The following is a 25,000-nucleotide window of genomic DNA, read 5'->3' on the forward strand; positions in this document are numbered from 1 at the left end:
ATATAATATATATAATATATATATATATATATATATATATATATATATGTGTGTGTGTGTGTGTGTGTGTGTGTGTGTGTGTGTGTATGATACATTAGATATATACTCTACAGTTAAAGTAATACTATGGAAGTAACTGAAAAAACGGCTTAATATTTCGAACAGAAATGGAAAGATTAGGAAATTAAAATTCTGATTCTTGTGTGCCATAATGGAAGATCAATCTTAGGATAAATATCAGAACCAATTATGCTACGTGAGGTAACGTATTCCACTGAAAAGGGGAAAGGTCTACAACCCCTGAACTTCAAAATGGAAGAAGCTGAACAGTAAATCCTGTTTCTGTTAAACATCGCGCGATCATATCCTGTACTCTGCTTCTACTATTTTTTTTACAGAGAACCCTCAGTGTAAATCAGGATTTATAAAGATATGGGACGGAATTCTTTCTACGATGTGCCACCCCAAGAGATTCAGTTTTCTAACACCATCACCAGAATCTCTGAGTATATCATAACCTTTAGACAATCACATAATTGAGTGATATATCTACTAAAGTAACTTTCGTGATATTTTTAGGATAGATGCATTTATATATATTCGTAAAATGACATGATGTTTTATAAAAGAAAATATCTAATCACATAGATATGGTTTATCGTTCTTTATATCGAATAGACTTAAGTAAATTCGAAAAATATTATGATCTCCCTGAATATCATGTTGATATAATTAAAGGTATGGTTTATGGAGCTGCCAATGTTAGTCATGAAAATAACTTCTTACTCGCTATAAGAAAAGTTTGATAGATCTTAAAAAAGAAAAAAATACAATTCACTTTTCAAAAACTGATAAATCTGACTACATATCACGCATGCAAGTCATATGGATGATAGTATGGCTTACAAAAAACAAAAAGCAAAAAATCCCCTTAATCAAGTCATAAAGAATTTAATAGCGCAATGAAAAAATCCTTAAAGATAAAAAAACTAGTATTAAGTGAATTGTCAGTCAAATTTCCTTCGCTACCTTACTTGTACGGATTAGCCATCGCACAAAGAAAATAATCCTATGCGGCCTATTATGAGTACTGTTGGCTCAATAACATATAAACTTTCGAATCTCTTGTCCCGTTACTTGGAACTGTCTCAGATTCTCACCTATATAATTCTCTAGCTTTAGTTGATAAATTAAACAAAATCACTTTTTGCCTCACTGATAGACTTGTTAGTTGTGATGTATGTTTCCTTTTTACTAAAGTCCCTATACCTTGTAGGGGCTTAGTGCCGTCAGTGGACCTCATGCCATGCTCTGTAGGAATAACTTAAGGTTTTTTTGCAGCGTGCCCTCGGCCCCTAGCTGCAACTAATTTCGTTCCTTTTACTATACCCACTTTCATATTCTCTTTGTTCATCTTACTTTCCACCCTCTCCTAACACTTGATTCATAGTGCAACTACGAGGTTTTCCACCTGTTACACTTTTCAAACCTTTTACTATCATTTACCATTTCAGATCTGAATGACTTCATAGGTCTCAATGCTTGGCCTTTGGCCTAAATTCTATATTCAACTTAACAAAAGTCCATATAGATTTTATTTTACAGTATCTTAGTAACGACCTAACCCAGCATAAATTACTTCTACCTGTAAGTCATATTTGTGATTGTAAGTTTATATTCAATGCTGAATTTTATCAACAAATAACTGGTATGGCAATGGGCAACCCTTTATCACCACACCTCTCAAACTTGTATATGGAAGTCTTTGAAAAATGCTATTTACCAAATATCATTTATATTCCTTTAAAGTGGTATAGATATGTTGAAGATATTTTTGCTGTTTTACCTGCTGGTATTGATGTAAATGATTTACTCTCTAAACCAACAACTTAACTTATGTCCATTTTTACTCAGTCCACCTTCTAAATACCAAACTATAATGTTTTTTATTCTATGTTTCTACAAGCATTATACATTGTCAGTCCCCAATATTGTGATCAAGAAATTGAATACATACGAAAAATAGGACAGATTTATGTTATCCTTCACATATATTAGATATTTGTTATAATAAAGCCCACAAAAAGTTTTATAGTTAAACTAACATGGAGGATAATACTTCTTAGAGCATACCCAGTTTTCCATATTTTAACAGTTTTGAAACCATAAGATCATTATTAAAATCCTTTAAAGTCAACCTTGTTTTTGTGTATAATAACACACTAAAAGGAATGTTAAAAATGGCCCCAAGGAAAGCATCAACGCAATGTATAAAATTTCATATTTGGACTGCCCCTTGTTTTATATCGGCCAATCTAGTAAGGATTTAGAAGTAAGAATTAAACAGCATAAATATTCTGTCAAAACTAGGCAAACATCCAATGCAATATTCATTCATTTAAGTGAAAATGAACACCGGATAAATTGGATTGGCAGTTCAGTAATTGCAAGATCAAAAGCTGTCTTGTCACAAAATCTTTTAGAATCCCCCATTATACAATTTATTTCTAATTGGAATTTTCATGTCAGCTTTGGCCTTTATTTTTTAGACTCTTGTATAAATAAAATGATTAAGAATGACCTGAAAGATAAAATCTCTACATTTATTAAAATAAGTTTGCCTTGCAAAAAAGATTTTATCGTTTAAAAGAAAAAAAAATGTGTGGTCAGTTGCCGGCCTGCATGATCCTTTAAATGTCTTGTCGCTGTTTTTGAGCGGTTTTAGTGAACCTCTGAAATTGTACCCCTATTTATTAGGAAGGTTACTGATTCTCCAGGTGTGTTAGATTCAAGGAACTTATATATCCATTTATAATCGCTATCTGTCATTTACTTATTTATTATATATATATATATTATATATATATATATATAATATATATATATATATATATATATATATATATTATATATATATATATATCTATATATATATATATATATATATATATATATATTATATATATATATATAATATATATATAGATAATTTGTCACTTGCGCAGTAATTTTTAGATATTCACAGTTATTAAGCCACAAATATCGTTTAATATCCAAGAATTTAGATATGTTTCTTTTATAAAAACTGTGTCATTTTACGAATCTATCTTAGGAATATTACAAACGTTACTTCAGTAGATATACCGTTTAGTTATGTGATTGTCTAAAAGTTATGATATACTCTGAGGTTCTGGTGCTGGTGTTAAAAAACTGAAGCTCTTGGGATATTATAAAGAGATAATTCAGTCTCATAACCTTATAAATCCTTATTTGCATTGAGGTTTTACTGCAGAAAATATGATAAATAAAGTACAAAATACGAACGTGCGATGGGTTACAGAAACAGGATTTAACAGAGAGCTTCTTCCACTTTGAACTTCAGGGGTTGTAGACCTTTGCGTTTCTCAGTGGAATACGATACCTCACGTAGTATAATTTGTTCTGATATTTATCTCAAGATTGATCTTCCATCATGGCACACAAGAATCAGAATTTTAATTTCCTCATCTTTCAATTTCTGTTCGAAGTATTAACCCATATACTCAGTTTACTTCCTATATATATATATATCTATATATATAATATATATATATATATATATATTAAATATAATATATATATATATATATATATATATATATATATATATAAAATATAATCTATATATTATATAATGTATATATAATATTTATATATGGATATATATCCTATATTTATATATATGGATATAATATATATATATATTATATATAATATATATTATATATATATTATATATTATATATTATAGTTTATATATATATATATATTGGATATATATATATATATATATATATATATATATATATATATATATATTTATATATATATATATATGGATAGATATATATAATATATATATATATATATATATATATATATATATATTTATATATATATATGATATATATATATATATATATATATAATATATATATATATATCGTTATACTATATCATATATATATATATATATATATATATATATATATTATAAATCCATATATAAATATATATATATATATATATAAATATAGATATATATTATATATATATATAACAATATATATAAATATATATATATATATATATATATATATAAATATATATATACTATATATATATCTATATATATATATATATATATATATATATAATAATATATCAATATATAAAGCTATATATCTATCTATATATATATCATATAAATATATATATATATATATATATATATATATATGGTATATATCTTATCCTAGATAATCTATATATATATATATATATATATATATATATATCTATACATATATCTATGTATATATATATATATATATATATATCTATATATATATATATATATATATATCTGTATATAGATATATATATCTAAATATATATATATATATATATATATATATATATCTATCTATATATATATATATATACTATATATATATATATATTCTATATATATACTAATATATATATATATATATATATACACATATATATAATATATATTTATATATATATATATATATATATATATATCTATATATATATATATATATATAAGCTATATATATATATATATATCATATATATATATATATATATATATATATATATATATAAAGTCACAGAAGATGTACGTGACTTTATTAAATAAGCAGATGCCACAGGAAAGTGATAGGCAGAAATCCAAGCGTTTTTGTCCTTGTTAAGACATCTTCAAGGAACGAATGTCATAATAAATACGAAAACGCTTGGTATTTCTTCCTATAATTCTCCTCATGGTATTTGCTTATGTATGTATATATATATATATATATATATATATATATATATATATATATATATATATATATATATATATATATATATATATATATATATATATATATATATATATATATATATATATATATATATATATATATATATATACATATATATATATATATATATATATATATATATATATATATATATATATATATATATATATATATATATATATGTGTGTGTGTGTGTGTGTGTGTGTGTGTGTGTATGTGTGTATGTGTGTGTTTGTGTGTGTGTGTGTGTCCTTTATATGCCATGGAAAATTAAATAGCAGCTCAGTGTATGAAATTATATGACAAAAGCAGCCCCTGATGAATATCAGAGCAATAACGGAAATCTGGGAACTGATATATTCGCTTTCCTTTGAAACCAAAACGATCCCATGACCTACATTTATTCATCAAGATAGGGCGTGGGGGACATAATATCTAGATATCTATGATAGATGTGATTTTTTTTTGCTGATTTGAGATAGGCAGCGAAAATACTATGAGGGATAAAACGTCGATCGGATGATGAAAGTTAATAAATGATGGAAGGATTCCTTTTTATTTTATTTTTTTTTTAAATTGCTTCCTTAATTTTTTGATATAATATAAGATTCGAAAATTTGTCTCGTCAGAAAAGACTTTTTTGTGATTGTTATTGCTATAGAATCAAGTAGACCGAAAAATTATTTTTTCTACTACACAAATAAGGCATTAAAGTTAAAGTACTATCTGTCGTTCAAAAAGATTGAGACTGATTTACTGCACTTTCGTTAATAAGGTTCATATTCTTAGAAAAGAAGGATTATTATTAATAAATGAATGACATAAATGGAAAATATTTGACATCTAAAAGCTTATTATAAAGAAATCTAGATTATAAAAGAGCGAATATATATATATATATATATATATATATATATATATATATATATATATATATATAGTATATATATATATATATATATATCCAAGGCGGGTTAGGGAAAGGCACTACCCATATGCATTTTATTAAAATACATGCCGACTTTTCACAACTACACATAGTTGCTTTTTCTAGGCTGCAAACAAGCGAACATGGCAGTCAATAAACTAATAAAATCCGAATTACATATTATAACATAATTAAAACATTCAGAATATAATTGCTAAAACATAGACAGTTAACTAGTATGTTGAATAAGAAGATGACGCCACCTCCTCTATATCACGCTGTCCCTAAAATAAATTTGAATGCGGCGTTCCCCTACATACAAGATGACACTTGCAGGAAGAAATTTATAACCATCATCCAAAAGGCATTACCGGCCCTCAACCTGAAACTCATTCCGAAGAATCCCCGAACAGTTGGCTCTCTCTTCAAGTTCAAAGACAAACTCAGTCCTTATTTACATCCAACGTTATATATAGGTACAAGTGCCCCAGATGTAGTCAGGGGATATATGTCGGATGTACAAAGAGGCTGTTGCGAGTGCGCATTGATGCTCACAGAGAGGTCAGCTTCAGAATTGGTAGCAGATTGTCTAGCCATGAACAAACTTTTATTAAAAACCATACAAAAATATGTCAAACTTTTATAGACAATAATGATTTTTCGATAGTAGGACAGGTACAAAAAGAAAACGACTTAGCAATACTGGAATCCATTATTATCAAATTGACCGTACCACCATTAAACTCCCAAACGTCATCCACACTATTGTCTATTGCCTGATGGTCTTGTTGAGCTTCTTTTCTCTGTCTGTATGCTTGTTATTGTTTTTTTTTTCTCTCTCTCCCTCTCGTTGTAACTCTATACGAGTACATTAGTATGTTTTTAACTTCCTTCTGGGTAGGTTGTCACCAGCCATTTGCTTGTTCTTTAAGTAAATGTTTTAGCAATTATATTCTGAATGTTTTAATGTAATTTTAATATGTGATTCGGATTTTATTAGTTTATTGATTGCCATGTTCGCTTGTTTGCAGCCTAGAAAATATAACTATGTGGAGTTGTGAAACGTCGGGATGTATTTTAATAAAAAGCTTATGGATAGTGCCTTTCCTTCACCCGCCTGCCTTGGATTGCTCTTCGAGCTGTTGCTCCGGAATTGGGTTTCTTATATATACTATATATATATATATATATATATATATATATTCATATATATTAATATGTATATATATATGTATATATATATATATATATATATATATATATATAGCTATATATATATATTATCTATATATATATATATGTATATATATTATATACATATATATATATATATATATATATATATATAATTAGATTTATATAAATATATATATATATATATTTAATATATATATATGTATATGCATATATATATATTAATATATATATATATATATATATATAGATATATAATATATAATATATATATATTATATATAGATTCCGGGTCTTACAATACAAGTAAGGTTTGAGAGAACAATATTATGGTAGATGATTTCAGTCATTGCAAGGAATCATTATGATGGCGACAAGGCTTCAAATTAATGACATGTTGTCTCAGAACTAAAAGGACAGTGATTTTGAATACTCGGTCATCAAGGTAGATGTACGTTCATTTCTTCCTTTCCCTGTACACATTCCTGTCAAATTCAGTTTTAAAAACTTTGAAATGCATTCAACACGTCTCCTTCATGCTAACTGACTTTGTATATTTGTACCACAGTTGCTAGGAGTGATACATTTATTGCCTATGCGTTTCGTAACCTCTAGTTACATCATCAAGGCTGAAATAAATTGCACAGATCAGTTAAAATACAAATCATATAAGTCAAAACAGAAAACAATTCGCACTTAAAAATCCCTAAATATGAAACAGTTTTATAATTTTTGTTTTATATATATATCTTATATATATATATATATATATATATATATATATATATATATATACACAGATTCAAGACACTATTAAAAGAGCACCTTTGTGTCGGAAGATGGAAGATAAATGAGTATGGGAGGCAGGAGCTAAGGGTGATCCCATTGCCATCTCATCAGTCTGTTTAAACAGACAATCATTAAAAATAAAGACAGTGTCCATCACTGCAAAACGCAGCAAACTTCTTAAAATGAGCAACAATCATAATCTAAACATATGGTATTGGGTTAAATAAAAATCCTATCTAGAATAACTTCAGTTGTTTCATCAACAGGAACATTGGCAAATAATGACTCAACATCAAAACTTCTCATATAAAGATGTGAGTCCTGTTGTGGAATATATGACCTGAGTTCTGAGTTTTTTAAATTTTGTTGATGAGAAGTAAGCAGTTCTAATAGATGGAACGTGATATTTGGCCAGTTTATAATTAAGGGCATGAATAGAGGATAAAATTGGTCTCACTGGTAATATATATATATATATATATAGATATATATATATATATATATATATATATATATATATATATATATATATATATATATATATATATATATATATATATATATATATATATAATATATATATATATATATATATATATATATATATATATATATATATATATATATGGCCAGACCAGGGATCAGCATTGACGCCCTTACAGAACAATTACAGATTAAAAACGGCCGTAAGATATCTAGAATACCTCCGTGCAGATTAATTAGGAGAAACCAGACTCGAGAGAACTCTTCACTGAAAAGTATTCTAAAGAAAGATAAGACAGAGGGAAGATATCTAGAATGCAGCACAAGTTCACAGCAGATCAATAACCACATAGAATCAATACCTACTTGAAATTAAAGAGAGAGTTAAGACTTAAACCTGGAAAAAGCACGTGGATAGAATGTACAGTAAAGCCAATTTTTGAAGGGAGAGAAATTCTCACACTTACTGAAAGAGATCACGTAAATGGAATACATTATTCTTGTAGTTTACATGTAGTTAGACAGGGAAAAATAGCTTTGCAGTTTACAAATAACTGAGGATAAAAGTTTAGGTTAACAAAAGCTACAGAGTTGTAGAAGGGGAAACGGTAGCAGTAATCAATAAAGAAAATGAAAATTCAGCTCAGGACAGAAAACTGAGAACGGCTAAGAGTGGATCTCCTTTAAAGTATATTAAGGAAAATGTTGTTAGAAAGATACTCATAGACTTACTATGCGAATATAAGGATATAGCCGCTATTGACAGCGATACATTGGGTAATATAGGCGAAATAATGCATAGAATACACATTCCACCAAACAAAAAAGCCAATCTACATACCAGCCTATAGAGCAGTACATTCCCATAAAGCGATCATCGAAAGAAAAGTACAAAGAATGAATAGTCAAGTGATAACTGAACCATCGAAACCCCCGTGGTCTTTTCCACTTTTGCTAGCTCCCAAAAGGAAAAAAATCTACAGAGTAGTTGTTGATTTCAGAAAGTTAAATAAAATAACTGAAAATCATCCTTATCCAGTGGCATTAATACGAGATCTTATCTTCACTACAGGGTTCAAGAAATATCTTACAACAACATATTTGTTGCAAGGATTCTAACAAATCCCTCTCGACGAGGAAAGTAAACCTTTGACTGCTTTCTCCACTAGTAACAGCAGATATTAATGATGGATAACATTTTGGGCAACTTATTAGGCAAGGACGTACATTGTTACATAGATGAGTTGGTAATAGCAACAGATGCAATAGATGAACACATAGAATTAGAAAGAGAAGCCCTAAGTAGATTAAGAAAAGCCACCCTCAAGCTAAAGCTAAAAAAGTGCAGTTTTCTTAAAAGGAAAATAGTTTACCTAGGACATACATAAAGGGAATGGGGTGTAGAAGTAAACGACTTAAAGATTAAGTCAATTAAGGAATACAACCTCAACGTAAGAAGGATGTAGAGTAATTTTTAGGTTTAGTAGGCTTTTGCCGCAAGTATATAAAGAACTTTGCAATCATATCCGCGCTCCGCTGATGGAGTTGCTAAAGGAACACGTATCATTCATGTAGACAACAAGGCACTACGAAGCATCTGATGAAGTGAGAGAACGATTAACGCATTCGCTTAGCTTCTCAGACTTTTTTTAAAGAATTATTTTTAGGTACCGATGTAAGTCGCATCAGTATAGGAGCGTGCTTAATGCAAAGAAAAGATAATAAAGATCATGCTATAGCATATTACAGTGGGAAACTAAACCTTACAGAAGTAAACTACTTGGTAACAGACTTATTCTCCAGCCATAATAGACGCTTTAAGGCATTTCAGGTATATCATATTATGCTATAAGATTACGATGTTTACCAAACACTCAGCTGCAGTCGAAATGCTTAAGAACCCTAATTTTTCTGGATGTAGAGCCTGTTGGTTTATGACAGCCAAAGACTATGATATAGAGGTGAAACAAGAAGAACTAAATGAAACAATATGCAACGACAAAAAATGTATAAAAAGAATACAGAGGAGCTTTCCCAGCAAAATTTCATAAGAGAAACACATGAGATGAAGTCATAAAGATCTTCAAATATGTGAGAAACGAGAGAGATTTCAGCCAACAAAAGTTAGTGGAATTAGGTAGATGAGTATAGCGATATAGACGACGTATTAGTTTGGATGTGTCATGAATAAATCCCACTTGATCAATCTCAAGTGTGCTCCATAAAAGGATAGTGGCTAAGAGCCTAAGAAACTGAGTCATTGAGGTATGTACTACGTTGACATGAGAGCTCACCCAGGAAGGGAGGAGATAATTAGACTAATAGAAAGCACTTTCCATTGGAAAGGAATTCACAAAGATGTTAGTAATTATGTTAAGAGCAACAACATATGCAACAGTCACAAAGGGAGAACGGATGGCTCCCCAACACCTCTTCTCCTCTGTTCTCGTGCTGGCGCATTACCACACAAGTATCTCTACTTAGTGCATAGACCCCTTAAAATTTTCAATTTTTATCTTCACAACATCTTCAGAGTAATAGGGCTGTACTGGCTGATCCAGCCAAGCATGAGGTATTGTGGGCTCATATCCCATCATAGCATTTATGGGAATGGGTTGTGTACTTGTATGGTACCTAGTATTTAATGATAACTGGACTAAAGGTAAATGGACTTCCCAGTCAGTATCCTACCCTACTGTATGTCTTAATGGATCTAAAACCTTTCTGTTATTCATTTCTACCAAGCCATTACCAGCTTGGTGATATGGTTGTATCGCCACCTTTTCTACTTTGAATGCATGACAAATTTCTTGAACTAATGAGTTATTGAATTCTGTCCCATTATCAGAGATAATAAGCTGTGGGGACGAATATCTTTAAAATAACTTATCAAAGAGAATAATTGCTCATTCTATAGTTTCTTTACTAGTTAGTGGTATCAACTCAGCCTTTTTAGTGAACGCGTCAATACACGCTAGTATATTCTTATTCCTTTTTGCTCGTGGTATGAAGATTAGTGATAAGATCTAAAGCTACTCTTTCAAATGGAGTCTGTGGGATAGAATATTTCCCAAGAGGTACTTCCTTGTCCGTTCTCCCTTTGGAACTGTTGCATGTGTTGCACCTCTTAACATAATTACTAACATCTTTGTGAATTCCTCTCCAATGGAAAGTGCTTTATATTACTCAAATTATCTCATCCCTTCCTGGGTGAGCTCCCATGCCATCGTCGTGCATTAGCTCAATGACTTTGTTTCTTAGGCTCTTAGGCAACATCTTTTTTCATAGTGATAATGCTTAATATTTTCAATAGATTACTAATGAATGTTGAAGATTTGCTAGGATTCAAGTTTTAGACATCGGATGGACGTTTGCTATTCCTGTCAGTACTTGAAAATTAATTCATACTGAACACCACGCAATATATCGATATCGATGTTTACTTTAAAATATTTAGGAGTACCTGGCCAGAATTCTAAGAGTGTACTGGTAAAATATGATTATACACTGTTCCATGTAAAACGAGGAAAGATCTATCTGTTAGAACAGCCAATACATTCGACTTCCCTGTTTTTAAAATGGTACAATATTTGCTCAACCTAGTATGAAAATGTATGAATAAGCTAATTCCTGATGAGCGATCTTCAATAACTTTTGTTAAAACAGTCTTGAAAAGACTTGCAAGAGGTGCACAATAAACCGTTGTTTCTTCGAAAATTTATCCTTTATAACATTGTTAAAATTTACTCGAAACTTCTCTGCGCTCGTCGATTTTTTTTATATATCTAATGTTCCTTTTCAGTCGTGGCCCTTATTTGGATGTATATATTATTCCCTTTGACATGCTTCTCTCACTCACAAAAAAAAAATAAAATAAAAAGGAGACCTAACGCTCCCCCTCTTTTCGAATACCTTTCTATACTAAGCTACTCCATGTGCGTACTACACGAACAAACAAAAACTCTATATTAATGTTTAGAAAAGGGCTATCTTTACCATCCAGGGTCCGCAAGCTTAGCATTTTAACTTTATTAATTCTATAGTAAGATTTATCTAGGTCCATGTATAATACATACCACTTTTATCCTTAACTTCGACGCTTCCCTCTTGATTGTTTCATAATATAACCATTATCGTCACATCCTTTTTCTTATTGAAACTAACCCTCCACTTCGCTCTAACTCGGAATTAATACATTTTCATATAAGTTAACTGAAGGGGAATTTTTTATTTGATAATAATTTCTATCTCCCCTGGGTTCGAACCAGCACCTAGCGGACTGAGGAGAAATCAGGACTTCAGTGAAGTTATCGATTCAGCCAAAAAGTGAGGTATAAGTTGATACAGATTCCGACCTTACAAGTCACTGTCAAACTCAGGCATTTGTAATTAGCGTTGATATCCAACCCCCTCTGCCACACATAGCCATGTTATGAATCTTTTTATCACAACAGCTCGATACACATACATACATCGAGCTACAAATGTCCTTTAATACCCAATTCGCTCTACCTCAGAATTAATATATTTTTATATATGTTAACCAAAAGGGAATTTTTTGTTGATAATAATTTCAATCTCTCCTGTGTTCGGACCACCGCCTAGCGGACCGAGGAGAAATCAGGACTTCAGTGAGTTATCGATTCAGCCAACAAGTAAGGTATAAGTTGATACAAATTCCGACTTTACAAATTACAGTCGAACTCAGGTATTTGTAATTAGATTGTATGTCTATGAATCATGTTGATGTGATCAAAAGATTCATAATATGGCTACGTGTGGCAAACATTCAACTTGGTAAACATGACAGAGGGGGTTTGATATCGATACTAATTACAAATACCTGAGTTCGATGCTGATTTGCAAGGTCGGAATCTGTATCAACTTTTACCTCACTTGTTGGCTGAATCGATAACGTTACTGAAGTCCTAATTTTTCCTCAGTTTGCTAGGCGAAATCATTATATACTAAAAAATTCCTGTATGTTTAACATGTATGGAAATATATTAATTCCTAGGTGGTGCAAATTTTATATTAAAGGACATTGTAGCTCCATGTATGCATATGAATCACAGTGATGTGATAAAAAAATTCATGAACGAGGTTGAGACAGGAACGCTGCTACGCCAGAACTTTTATCCTAATGTTAAGAGGTGTGGCTGCGTTCAGCATATGTTCGATTTGGTTAACATAGCAGAGGGGGCTGGATATTGATTCTAATTACAAATACCTGTGTTCGACAGTGATTTGTAAGGTCGGAATCGGCGTCAACTTATACCTCACTTGTTGGCCAAATTGATAACATCACTGAAGTCCCAATTTCTCCTTAGTCCACTGAGCGCTGGTTTGAACCTAAAAGAGGTGGAAATTATTATCAACTAAAAAATTCCCCTTTGGTTGACAAATATGAAAATATATTAATTCCGAGGTAGAGGGAATTGGATATTATAGGACATTTGTAGCTCGATGTATGTATATGAATCACAGTGATGTGATTAAAAGATTCATAATATGGCTACGTTCAGCAAACATTCGACCTGGGTTCAACTGTGATTTATCAGGTCGGAATAGATATTAACTTATACCTCACTTGTACTGTATCAATAACGTCACTGAAGTCCTGATTTCTCCTCATTGAACAATTATGAAAATACATCAATTCTGGGGTGGAGCAAATTGGATATTAATGACTTTTGTAGCTCGATGTGTGTATGTGGTGATGTGATAAAAAGATTCATAACATAGCTATGTGTGGTAAACATTCGACTTGATTAACATGGCGGAAGGGTTTGGATATCGATTCTAATTACGAATACCATAGTTCGACAAAGATTTGTAAGGTCGGAATTGGTACCAACTTATACTACCTCACTTGTTGGCCAAAGTGATAGCATCACTGAAGTCTTGATTTCTCCTTAGTCCGCTGGGCGTTGGTTCGAACTCACGAGAGATGAAATTGTTATCAACTAAAAAATTCTCCAGGTAGAGCGAAGTAGATATCACAGGACATTTGTAGCTCGATGTATGTATATGAATCATGGCGGTGCGATAAAAATATTCATAATATGGCTACGCGCCGCAAACTTTCGACTCGGTTAACATGCCAGGGGGTGGTGTTGGATATCGATTCTAATTACAAATACCTGAGTTCGACAGTGATTTGCAAGGTTGGAATCGATATCAACTTATACCTTACTTGTTGACGAATCAATAACGTCACTGAAGCCCTAATTTCTTCTAAGTCCGCTGGGTGCTGGTTCGAACTCACAAGAGGAGGAGATTATTATCAACTAAAAAATTCGCCTTTGGTTAACATATATGAAAATATATTAATTCCGAGGTAGAGCGAATTGGATATTAAAGGACATTTGTAGCTCAATTTATGTATATGAACCACGGTAATATGATAAGAAGATTCATAATATGGCTACGTGCAGCAAACGTTTGACTTGGTTAACATAGCAGAGAGGGATCGGATATCGATTCTAATTAAATTACCTGAGTTCGACAGTGATTTGTAAGGTCGTTATAGGCATCACCTTATACCTCACTTGTTGACCAAATCGATAACATCACTGAAGTCCTTATTTTTCCCTGGTCCATGGGGCGCTGGTTCGAACCCAAAAGAGGAGAAAATCATTGTCAACTAAAAAAATTTTCCTTAGGTTAATATAAATTAAAATATATTAATTCGTGGAGTAACTTGGATATTGAAGGACATTTGTAGCTCCATGTATGTATATGAATCACAGTGATGTGATAAAAAGATTCATAATATGGCCACGTGTGGCAAACGTTCGACTTGGTTAACATGGCAGAATGGGTTGGATATCGATTCAAATTATAAATATCTGAAACAGAATTCACCGGTAAGCCTCTTCTACTTTGGTGAAATCTCTAGAAGATAGTTCAGGCGATGAAGACTTTTCCTTTTTTTCCGCTGATTGCTTTGTTCTTGTATAATAATCGGTTCTAGATATACCCGAGTATTGTTCTTGTATTCTGACAATCAACAACCTAAACTCCTGTTATTTTCACCTTTCTTTTTGATATTCAGATTTCCTATCACTGGTATGCTGTTACTCTTATCCGTAATATATACCAGTTCTCTGTTACTCACAGAGAACACAGACAGACACACACACACGCACAAATAAAAACAAACACCCATATTCAATTCAACATGAAAGTCCACGTGCTTGAGAGTAACATGAATAGATTTATAGAAAGATAGATAAATAGATACACATAAAAGTGTCTTTTCGTATTTATAATTTATTGTAGAATAAATATATTGTCTTTAAATGCCACTTAATATTAAATCGAAACTCAGTGTAGGAAATTATATGACAAAGTCAGACACTGATAAATATCAGAACAATAACAGAAATCTAGAAATAGATACATTCGCTTTCCTTTGTAGCCAAACGATCCCTACATTTATTCATCGAATGGGCGTGGGAGCTATATGTTGATATGTATATCAGATGCGATTTTTCTTTTTTTCTTTATACTAGTGACGCAGCAAAAATACTATGAGGGATAAAGCGTCGATCGGATGACGGAAGGATTTCTATATAAATGACGATTTTTCTTTTTTACATTTTTTTTTTTTTTTTTTTTTTATTATGATGAAAAAAATCGGAAATTGGCTTACACAAAAAAGATTTTTTTTTAGATTGTTTTTTAAATGGAATTTAGTAGATATGGAGGACAATTTGGAGTTATGCTTTATTGTCTTGGAACTAGAAAGATACGAGCACTATATTTCAAAATAGTTGTGCGTTGAACCGGATTTTGCAAAACTATTGTGAACTCTCTCTCTCTCTCTCTCTCTCTCTCTCTCTCTCTCTCTCTCTCTCTCTCTCTCTCTTTTTTTTTTTTTTTTTTTTTTTTTTAAGCTGACAACGTTGCTGATTCTTTTCACCGTTGAATATTTTACTGGCGTTGAACAAAGTCGATTCATGATTTCATGGCCTTATTCTCATGCATATAAGAAGAAAATTTGAATGAAAATGCCATGTAACATTCACAGAATTATCATCATCACAAATTTACAAAAAAAAAAATAAAACAATGATTATAACTAGGCTTACGAATAGGTTTCGTCTGCTGAATAATAATGAATAATAATATTGGATCGTATTCCTTATGGAATAAATGTTATGGCACATCGGATCCCTTTCCACCATCTCACAGGATGTTCCTCGAAGAAAGGATCAAGAGTACAAAGGACGGCATCTACAGGCACCGAAAAACCATCAGTGAAGCTCAACACTTCCTCTGTCTCGTCACTTCAGAGCCCACATATAAGTACTACCATTCCCCCATTTGTATCGATACAGCTGCTCACAGTAGTGTTATTCGTTTCAATAGGCTTGTTCGTAAACTTAACGCATTAATTTAAAATAGTATTTGAAACCGTTTAGGTCAACAATACAAAGTTATGAATCTATCCACGTGCCCCTTAGTTAATAACCAATCCAAAGCCTTAAACTTAGGTTTGTCATTTGATAAAAAGCATAAACTCGACTTCCTAGTAACATTTGATAAAATCCTTGCTAACAACAATTACATGGAAGACGAAATATGTCTTAAGGGAATTCTTCTAAACATCCTAATCAGACACAACAACACACACCCCCTGCCAAAAAGATTTATGATGGGTATAAAGTCATTCAGCAAACCAGACGTTATACTCACTAAACCAGATAAGGACGGTAACATTGTGTTAAAGGACAAGAGTTTCTACCAAGAAAAGATCAGTGAACTTTTAAATGATACAATTACTATGGGAAATTAACAAATAAACCCGAGCCATAATGTCCCAATAGATTTCTTCAAAAAAGTCAGAAATATCGGTAAAAGTAAGACAAATATAGAAATTTTGGAAAAAAATTCAAGCAATCAATCCCAAATTACCATGCTTCTATGGCCTCCCTAAAACTCACAAAGATGCATCTTCGGACCCATAATCTCGTGTGCTGGAGCTTTTAACTACAGAATTTCAAAATGGTTAACCGAGTTACTATCCGTCTTTCTAGGAACTTTTACCCTTAGTCATATAAAACATACGAAAGACTTTTGCAACAAATTTAGGTCGACAAATATCTTCGTACATAACAAAACTTCTCAGCCTAGACGTAGACTCTCTATTCACAAAGGTATCCATAAAAGATGTATTAACGTTCTTCAGAGATAAACTTGAAATATTTGCTGACCACTTCCCCATAGAATTTAATAAAATAATGCAACTTGTAGAGCTCTGTGTCACTAATAACGTCTTTTCCTTTGACGATAACTTTTACCGTCAAAAATTCGGTTGGAGTATGTTGAGTCCGCTCAGTCCTGTGTTAGCAAACTTATATATGGAGTATTTCGAAATTGTAATTGTAAACCCTATCAAACCTGCAGATTTAATTTGGCTTTGTTTTGTAGAGTGGGGCGATTTTTATGTGTTTGTACAAAAATTAAATTCCTTGGTCATGAGCATGAAATTTAAAGTAGAATGGAAAAACAGTAACCAAATCCCCTTTTAAGATGTCTTAATCATGAGAACTAATAACAATTACAAATGCAGTGTCTTCTAGAAAGTGACATTCTCACTTTCATACAAATATTTTTACAGTTATCGTGACATTTCAGTTAAACTCAGTATATCAATTTACTTATTTCTTAGAGCCCTGGGAATTTGCTCCTCAGATTTTCTTAAGAAAGAAAATGAAACAATCAGAAATCAACATATCTTGTTATTATACCTCAAGCACATGCATAAAGCAAACCCACAAAACAAAGAAAAAGAAAAAATCACAAACAAAATCATAATCAGTCATGTGGATAATTTACGAGAGATCCCACAAACATTAGGTCACCCAAATCCTTTTGTCTTCAATTATCCAAATGCATTGCAAAATCCTTAATTAATGTTCGGCAGAAACCAGATTCTAAAGGCATAGGAGTTTATGAAATCCCCTGTAGGGATTGTGATAGATCATACTATGGATTCAAATAAATTTCTGTTGGAGAGATTAACTCAACATAATCACTCAGTTAGATATGGACAACATAGCTTGGCAATTTTCCATCATGTCAATATCACGAACCATACCATGGATTATCACACATCCCAAATTTTATGCGAAAACAGCTGTCGATACAAATGTCAGATGGTAGCATTTTCAATGATAAAACATCAACATAATAGAATCAACTTTTCCAATGAAGCCTGGACTCTGACAATATAGTAGATAATATCTTCCATAAAGCAACAATCAAACGGATTAACACAATTTTTGTAAATTAAGACGCGATGGGCTGGCAACAGGCTTATTGACTCTGACTGTGACAAAGAAGAAGCCCAATTGAGTGCTTGATCGCAAATAGAAAACAAGACGTCAGCAGGGGGTCAGATTAAATTCAAGGGGATATATTTACATCTACTGTTAATTTGCTAATTCAGTGCACCAGCAAGGGTGCTAATGGCCCTTCCCAACCATCTTTACTGGGAAGGATTGATTTGAGCAATGAACAAATGATCGTGAACACATAGGCCAATTTCCAGCACATATATATTCCCAGAGTTTCTAAGGATAGGAAAATTCTGCATCAGAGTAGGGATCTGCAGATATACCTGCAACACAGATGTCTTATAAACTCCTGTGATATACACAGAGGGGTTAGATATGAGCTTAACATAAAACTTACTTTCTCAGAGATTCGTCAGAGGACAAAGAAAGAATTAATTACTACTCGAACATTACAGAAACGAGAAGGAGGGGATATATGAACACAACCACACCATGGGAATCACAGCTCTTAAATCTAAGTATCATCCAGGATAAGGGAGCACAGCTGTAGAGGAGTGAAGGAGTGGTTGGTAATGAGCAATCGTACAAGCACCGACACAGGGAAATATTATACAATTAACTTTTCTGCCACCACACCTCCGGAATTTACCCTTCTTACTGAGATATGGCTTTGTAAAAGCGCAGGCGAAGGAAGGGACTTCTCCAAGGGAATCAGGTGAGGGTCCAAGGCTGGCCAAGTGGAGGTACAGAGGCCTGTGAGCAAGGGAGGCAGCCCGTAGGTGAGCTCCGAACTGGGCCAAAGGTTGTGCGCAAGTCTCAGCCAAACTCGGCTAGGAGCGGCATGTGTGGGACTGAGGCTGAATTCCTCGCATCGACTCGTTTTATCATCTGCAAAATACGGAGGGGGCAGCTCAAGAGAATATATATATATATATATATATATATATATATATATATATATATATATATATATATATATATATATATATATATATATATATATATATATATATATATATATATATATATATATATATATATATATATATATATATATATATATATATATATATATATATATATATATATATATATATATATATACTATATATATATATATATATATATATATATATATATATACATATATATATATATTATATATATATATATATATATATATATATATATATATTTTTTTTTTTTCTCTTGAGCTGCCCCCTCCGTATTTTGCAGATGATAAAACGAGTCGATGCGAGGAATTCAGCCTCAGTCCCACACATGCCGCTCCTAGCCGAGTTTGGCTGAGACTTGCGCACAACCTTTGGCCCAGTTCGGAGCTCACCTACACAAACGAACAAGCATTTTCATAGGACCACTGCCTTTAGATGACGTCACGGTCATGTAACTCACTCATTACTTATTTCGTAACTTCGGAGGTTCCCAAAATGACAGGTTTTCTGGGTGCTATATTTTCCTTAACAGAAAAGTAATTTATTTCAAACAACACTTACCTCTCGCTGGTTCCGCCAACAGAAACAGACGCAGAAACGAACAGATCGTTCGAGGAATCTTCCCTGCAAACTCAGGTTTTGTCAATGTGACCTCTGAGACAGTAGATTCCTCTTAACAAAGAACATTCACTTTTTCACTTTGATAGTTGATCCTGATATCTATTATTTCAAAGAATGCCATTGCTCTCCACATCTGTCTATCAACCATATGAAAACAAAAAAGTATTTTAAATATGATACATCTGCTGTTCTCTTGCATCATTAGATACTATTAACATATAAGTTCAACTAGGTAGGTAGGAGGTAATAGATATCACCGGAATTGTCAAGTTATATTATGTAAATTGATGAAAACATATTTTCTCCCTTGTTTTACATGTATTTTTCACTGTAAAAAAAATATTAGCAACTTATATATTGTCCGTGTGTGTGTGTGTGTGTGTTTTTTTTTTTTTTTTTTTTTTTTTAAGATTTACGTTCTTATTTGGATGAATGTGACATGAAACTCCAGTATGTTTATGTTTAAAAATTCATTTCAATTTATTAAAAACGAAATGAGGTTGCAGCTACAGTAATGTTGAAAATACTTTTTTTATCTATTTCACTTCCCATTGTGTAATTTTGTTGTCGTCTACCTGATGAATACCGCTACCGAGAAGATCATTGTACGACTGCTATTGAAGCTTTTTCTTGAGTCTAATTAGTGTTAGTTGTGATGTTTTCAGAGTGATGACATTATAATAATTTGTTCAGAACTAATTAGTTTGTTTATATATTATTTAGATGACAAGAGAGTACTGGCTTAAGTAAATTTTTGGTCTTGTCCTCTAATTAAACAAGTCTCTCTCTCTCTCTCTCTCTCTCTCTCTCTCTCTCTCTCTCTCTCTCTCTCTCTCTCTCTCTCTGTGGACTTTTGATAATAATTATTTTTCCTGTCTCACACGGTTCATTTATTTATATTTATTTATTTTACAGATTTTAAGTGCATTTCATTTTTATCAATATGATCACATTTTTAAGTTCTGTACTCATTTTTTTCCCATTGTTGAGTTGGGGACAAAACAAACAAAATTTTTTTTATTTTTCTTTCTAACTAACACAAGTAATTAGTCAACTTTTCTCATAGTAATTGGTTCCCTCCCAGTGATTTTTATTGACAACAAAAAAAGTATCCGATTTCCGAAATAAGCAAAAGGAAAAATATTTGACTTCTTGTGTCGGCTCAACATGGCCCTACCCCTTGCCCAAACAAAAGACCATTGCAGTAAAAGATCAAAATAAGAGATCATAAAACCAAGTTGTTTTATTTTTATTTATTCCTCTGCTAATAGACAAAGAAAACCGAGGGAGGTGGGAGAGCATCCAGGCGGTCAGACAGGAAAGTAGAGCCACCTGGTGACGAAAACAAGAGCGATTACGTCTAAGAGTATCCAGATCTTTTAGAAATAGCTCAGAGGATGAAAGAAAGATGCTAATTTTAATGGTGATATTAACGATTATAAGTGAAAAATATATTACTCAAATGATGATGCTAGTTATGATTATGAAGATGACGATATCGATGAAGAGGAGAAAGTGAACCAGGAACGACACAAAAATGACAATAATAATGGAAATGGGAATGACGAAGGTGACGCCAACAATGACAAAGGCAAAGAAAACCAAGAAGAAAATGAAAATGTAGCGGAAAATATTGTATAGGAAATATAAAAGCCGGATTTGACCTTAACGAAGTAAATGAAATTCCTCAAGAAGAAAGACGGAATCACTTTCAAGATCAAAACGGGAATAATCCCAATATTGAAGGAGAGAGGAAAGGAAATATAAACTATGTATTGGACGGTAATAGAATAAAGAGAGAATAAAAAAAAATCATCTATAATAGCTCCTTCAAACGTCATGAATCCATAGGCTAGGCAGTACGCCTATAAAGAAGGTACAGGGCAGAATTTCGTTGTCCTCTGTAGATCTTGATTACCTTATTCACTTTCTCTTGCTCTTTCTCCCTTTCCATAACCCTATAAGCAGGCTTACAGGCACAGATCTGCATACAAAAACACACCAGCCCACACACCACACACACACATCACACACACACACACACACACACACACATATATATATATATATATATATATATATATATATATATATATATATATGTATATGTATATATATATTTATATATATATATATATATATATATATATATATATATATATATATATATATATATATATATATATATATATCTGATTAAAATAACTTTAGCACGTGACTCATTTATCACACATTATCCACAGGTGAAAAATGAGATGGGATTTAGGTCCTGACCGTTTCGACTTTATTTCCAACCCATTGATGAAGAACTGATACATAGTATTAGGAGTCACAACTATATATATACTGTTCGTCAGTACTGTCTCTGTAGTATGTATAGTTGTAACTTTTAATACTATGTATCAGTCCTTCGTCAATGGCTTAGAAATAAAGTCACTTTCCCTCGTAGCTTTTCACTTTATATATATGTGTGTGTGTGTGTGTGTGTGTGTTTGTGTGTGTGCGTGTGTGTGTGTCTGTAGGTGTGTATCTTTGTATATATTTTTATACATACATATAAATAAAGGGAAAAGCTACAAGGGAAAGTGAAACAAAGGAGTACTGCGAGGCCTTTTGACTCAATTTCCTTTGCTTAGCTAAAAATAGGACATTGATTCGAAAGGACTCGCAGAACTCCTTCGTTGCACTGTCCTCCGTGGCTGTTGTCTTTATTTATATATTTATCACGCTCCAAATTTTCGTGATTCAATTATCATCCTTACATACATATATGTGATGTGCGTGTGTCTATCGGTGAATTTATGTATGCGTGTCCCAGAAGAATGAATGAAGTATCAACGCCTTATTAATAAATGTAGGTTACTGGTAAGAAACCTGTTAAAACAAGGTTGCAAGAATATATTCTGGATATGCTATCAAAGAATGAACAGAGAGTGGTAAACTGAATTTGTTAAACAAACTAGTTGTAATACTTGTTTATTTCTTTATTTATCCACATGTTCATATAATGTATATACACAGAGTGCTAAAAAAGGATTGATTTTTTTAAACGACCTTGTTTTTATCGCAACTTTTCAGAGCAACAAAACTGAATTAAAAGTAATTTCTAAAACATGTAACTGTTAGTGTTCATATAAATTAACAACAAATTTAATGTATTCTTATAATAAACTTCGTTCTTTTGATGATATGTTTTTGGGAAGGTGTTTAGGAAATGTTTAAAAAGCGAAATACCTAAGGGATTTGGTTCCGTATCCAAAAAAAAAAAGTGTTAAGATGAAAACGATCTTCAATCAAATTCTTTCTTTTCAGTCTATATTCAGTAGAGGAGAAGTGTCATTTTTTTTCCATTTATAGTCTTTGTTCACAAAAGGCTTAATCTCTGACGAAGGTTGTAAAGGAAATGTATAAAATAATAATTTTGCAATGAAAGAGGATTACTCAAGTAAAAAAAATAAACTTTAAAAAAAAGAAAAACATTATGATGGACATGAGGAACAGAACAATTTTGTAGGTAATATTTTTCATTAACGACGTTTTCATATTCGTATAATTTATATTAAGGCTACTGTGTTCTACTGCCTTATGATACATGATTTGTTTCACAAACTGGTTAGATTATATTTCAGTTATCAGTTATAAGGCTAGATAATTTTTCAAAAGTTCAAATATGCTGATCACTTTCTTAAATGACCGGCGATATAATACGGACTTAATCCTCTGACAATCTGAACTAATTTCTATTACCGTCGTTGTTTGGAACAGTTGAATTATGTAACTCATTTTAGAGGTTTAATCCCATAATGGTTATTTAGGCTCACACCTAATTCAGTGTCCAAATACTTATGATTTTTCCCTCCCTGAAAAAAATATAATCCATCATTAATTCATGTTGACAGAATAAACTACATTTTACTTATAGCATGAATTAGACCTCCGATTGTTCTCTACAATTCCATCCTGAAAAGAGTCACAAAGTAAAATGAATTTATTGGAATATCATTGTATTTTATAATCCTTATAAATATAAGTACGCGCAAAAATATATATTATTAAAGACATCTTCTCATATTAATCATACATAAGAAATATAAAGTTATTTTTAGATGAATGCGTAAAAGTCAGGTAATTGCAGGTAGTTAGCAATATGTCAGCCAGAGAGTGTTTCATGGTCTATATTCTAGACTTTCCCCGATCTGTTTGATATAAAATAAGTAATCTGGACTTTATTTAACTTCCCTTTCTTTGCAAAAGATAATTTGCTTTTGAGCAAATGCCATCGGATTTCTTATTATAAAAATGTGTTTAATCTTGGTTATCGTGTCCTTTGGTATCTCAAAGTATCAGATCAATATCAGCATGATCGCTGGTTGTTAATCTTCAGTCAGTTTAAGAACTTTTTAAACCCATTGTTTTTCCATTACCTTTTACGGGCATTTTTTTTCTAAGCTTGTAGACTGTACGTGTTGTAGTGATAAACACATCTAAGAAATGTAATGCAATTTAAAAGTTAGAGGCTACTGGGCGTCTTACTTGATCTCTTCCACATAGATCGCAGGTATGTGGTTAACGGTAAATAATTATAGAAAATTTTAATACGAAGAGAATAATCCTACTTCAGCTGCCAAAAAAATTGTTGAAGAAAGAGTATATAATTTTCATAAAAACGGAATCTTGATCAATATTTAATCTATAAAGTGTGCACGGCTACAGTTATAGAATTACCCCAAAATTAGACGTTTTAAAACACGGGTTGGTCTATCTTACATAGACTTTGAGATAAGAAAATTGAGTAGAGATCACATATTTCGAAAGAAATTATTCAGCCTAGAAGTACCAGTCATGACA

This window comes from Macrobrachium nipponense, chromosome 11 (genome assembly GCF_015104395.2).
Source record: "Macrobrachium nipponense isolate FS-2020 chromosome 11, ASM1510439v2, whole genome shotgun sequence".
Classification (NCBI taxonomy): domain Eukaryota; kingdom Metazoa; phylum Arthropoda; class Malacostraca; order Decapoda; family Palaemonidae; genus Macrobrachium; species Macrobrachium nipponense.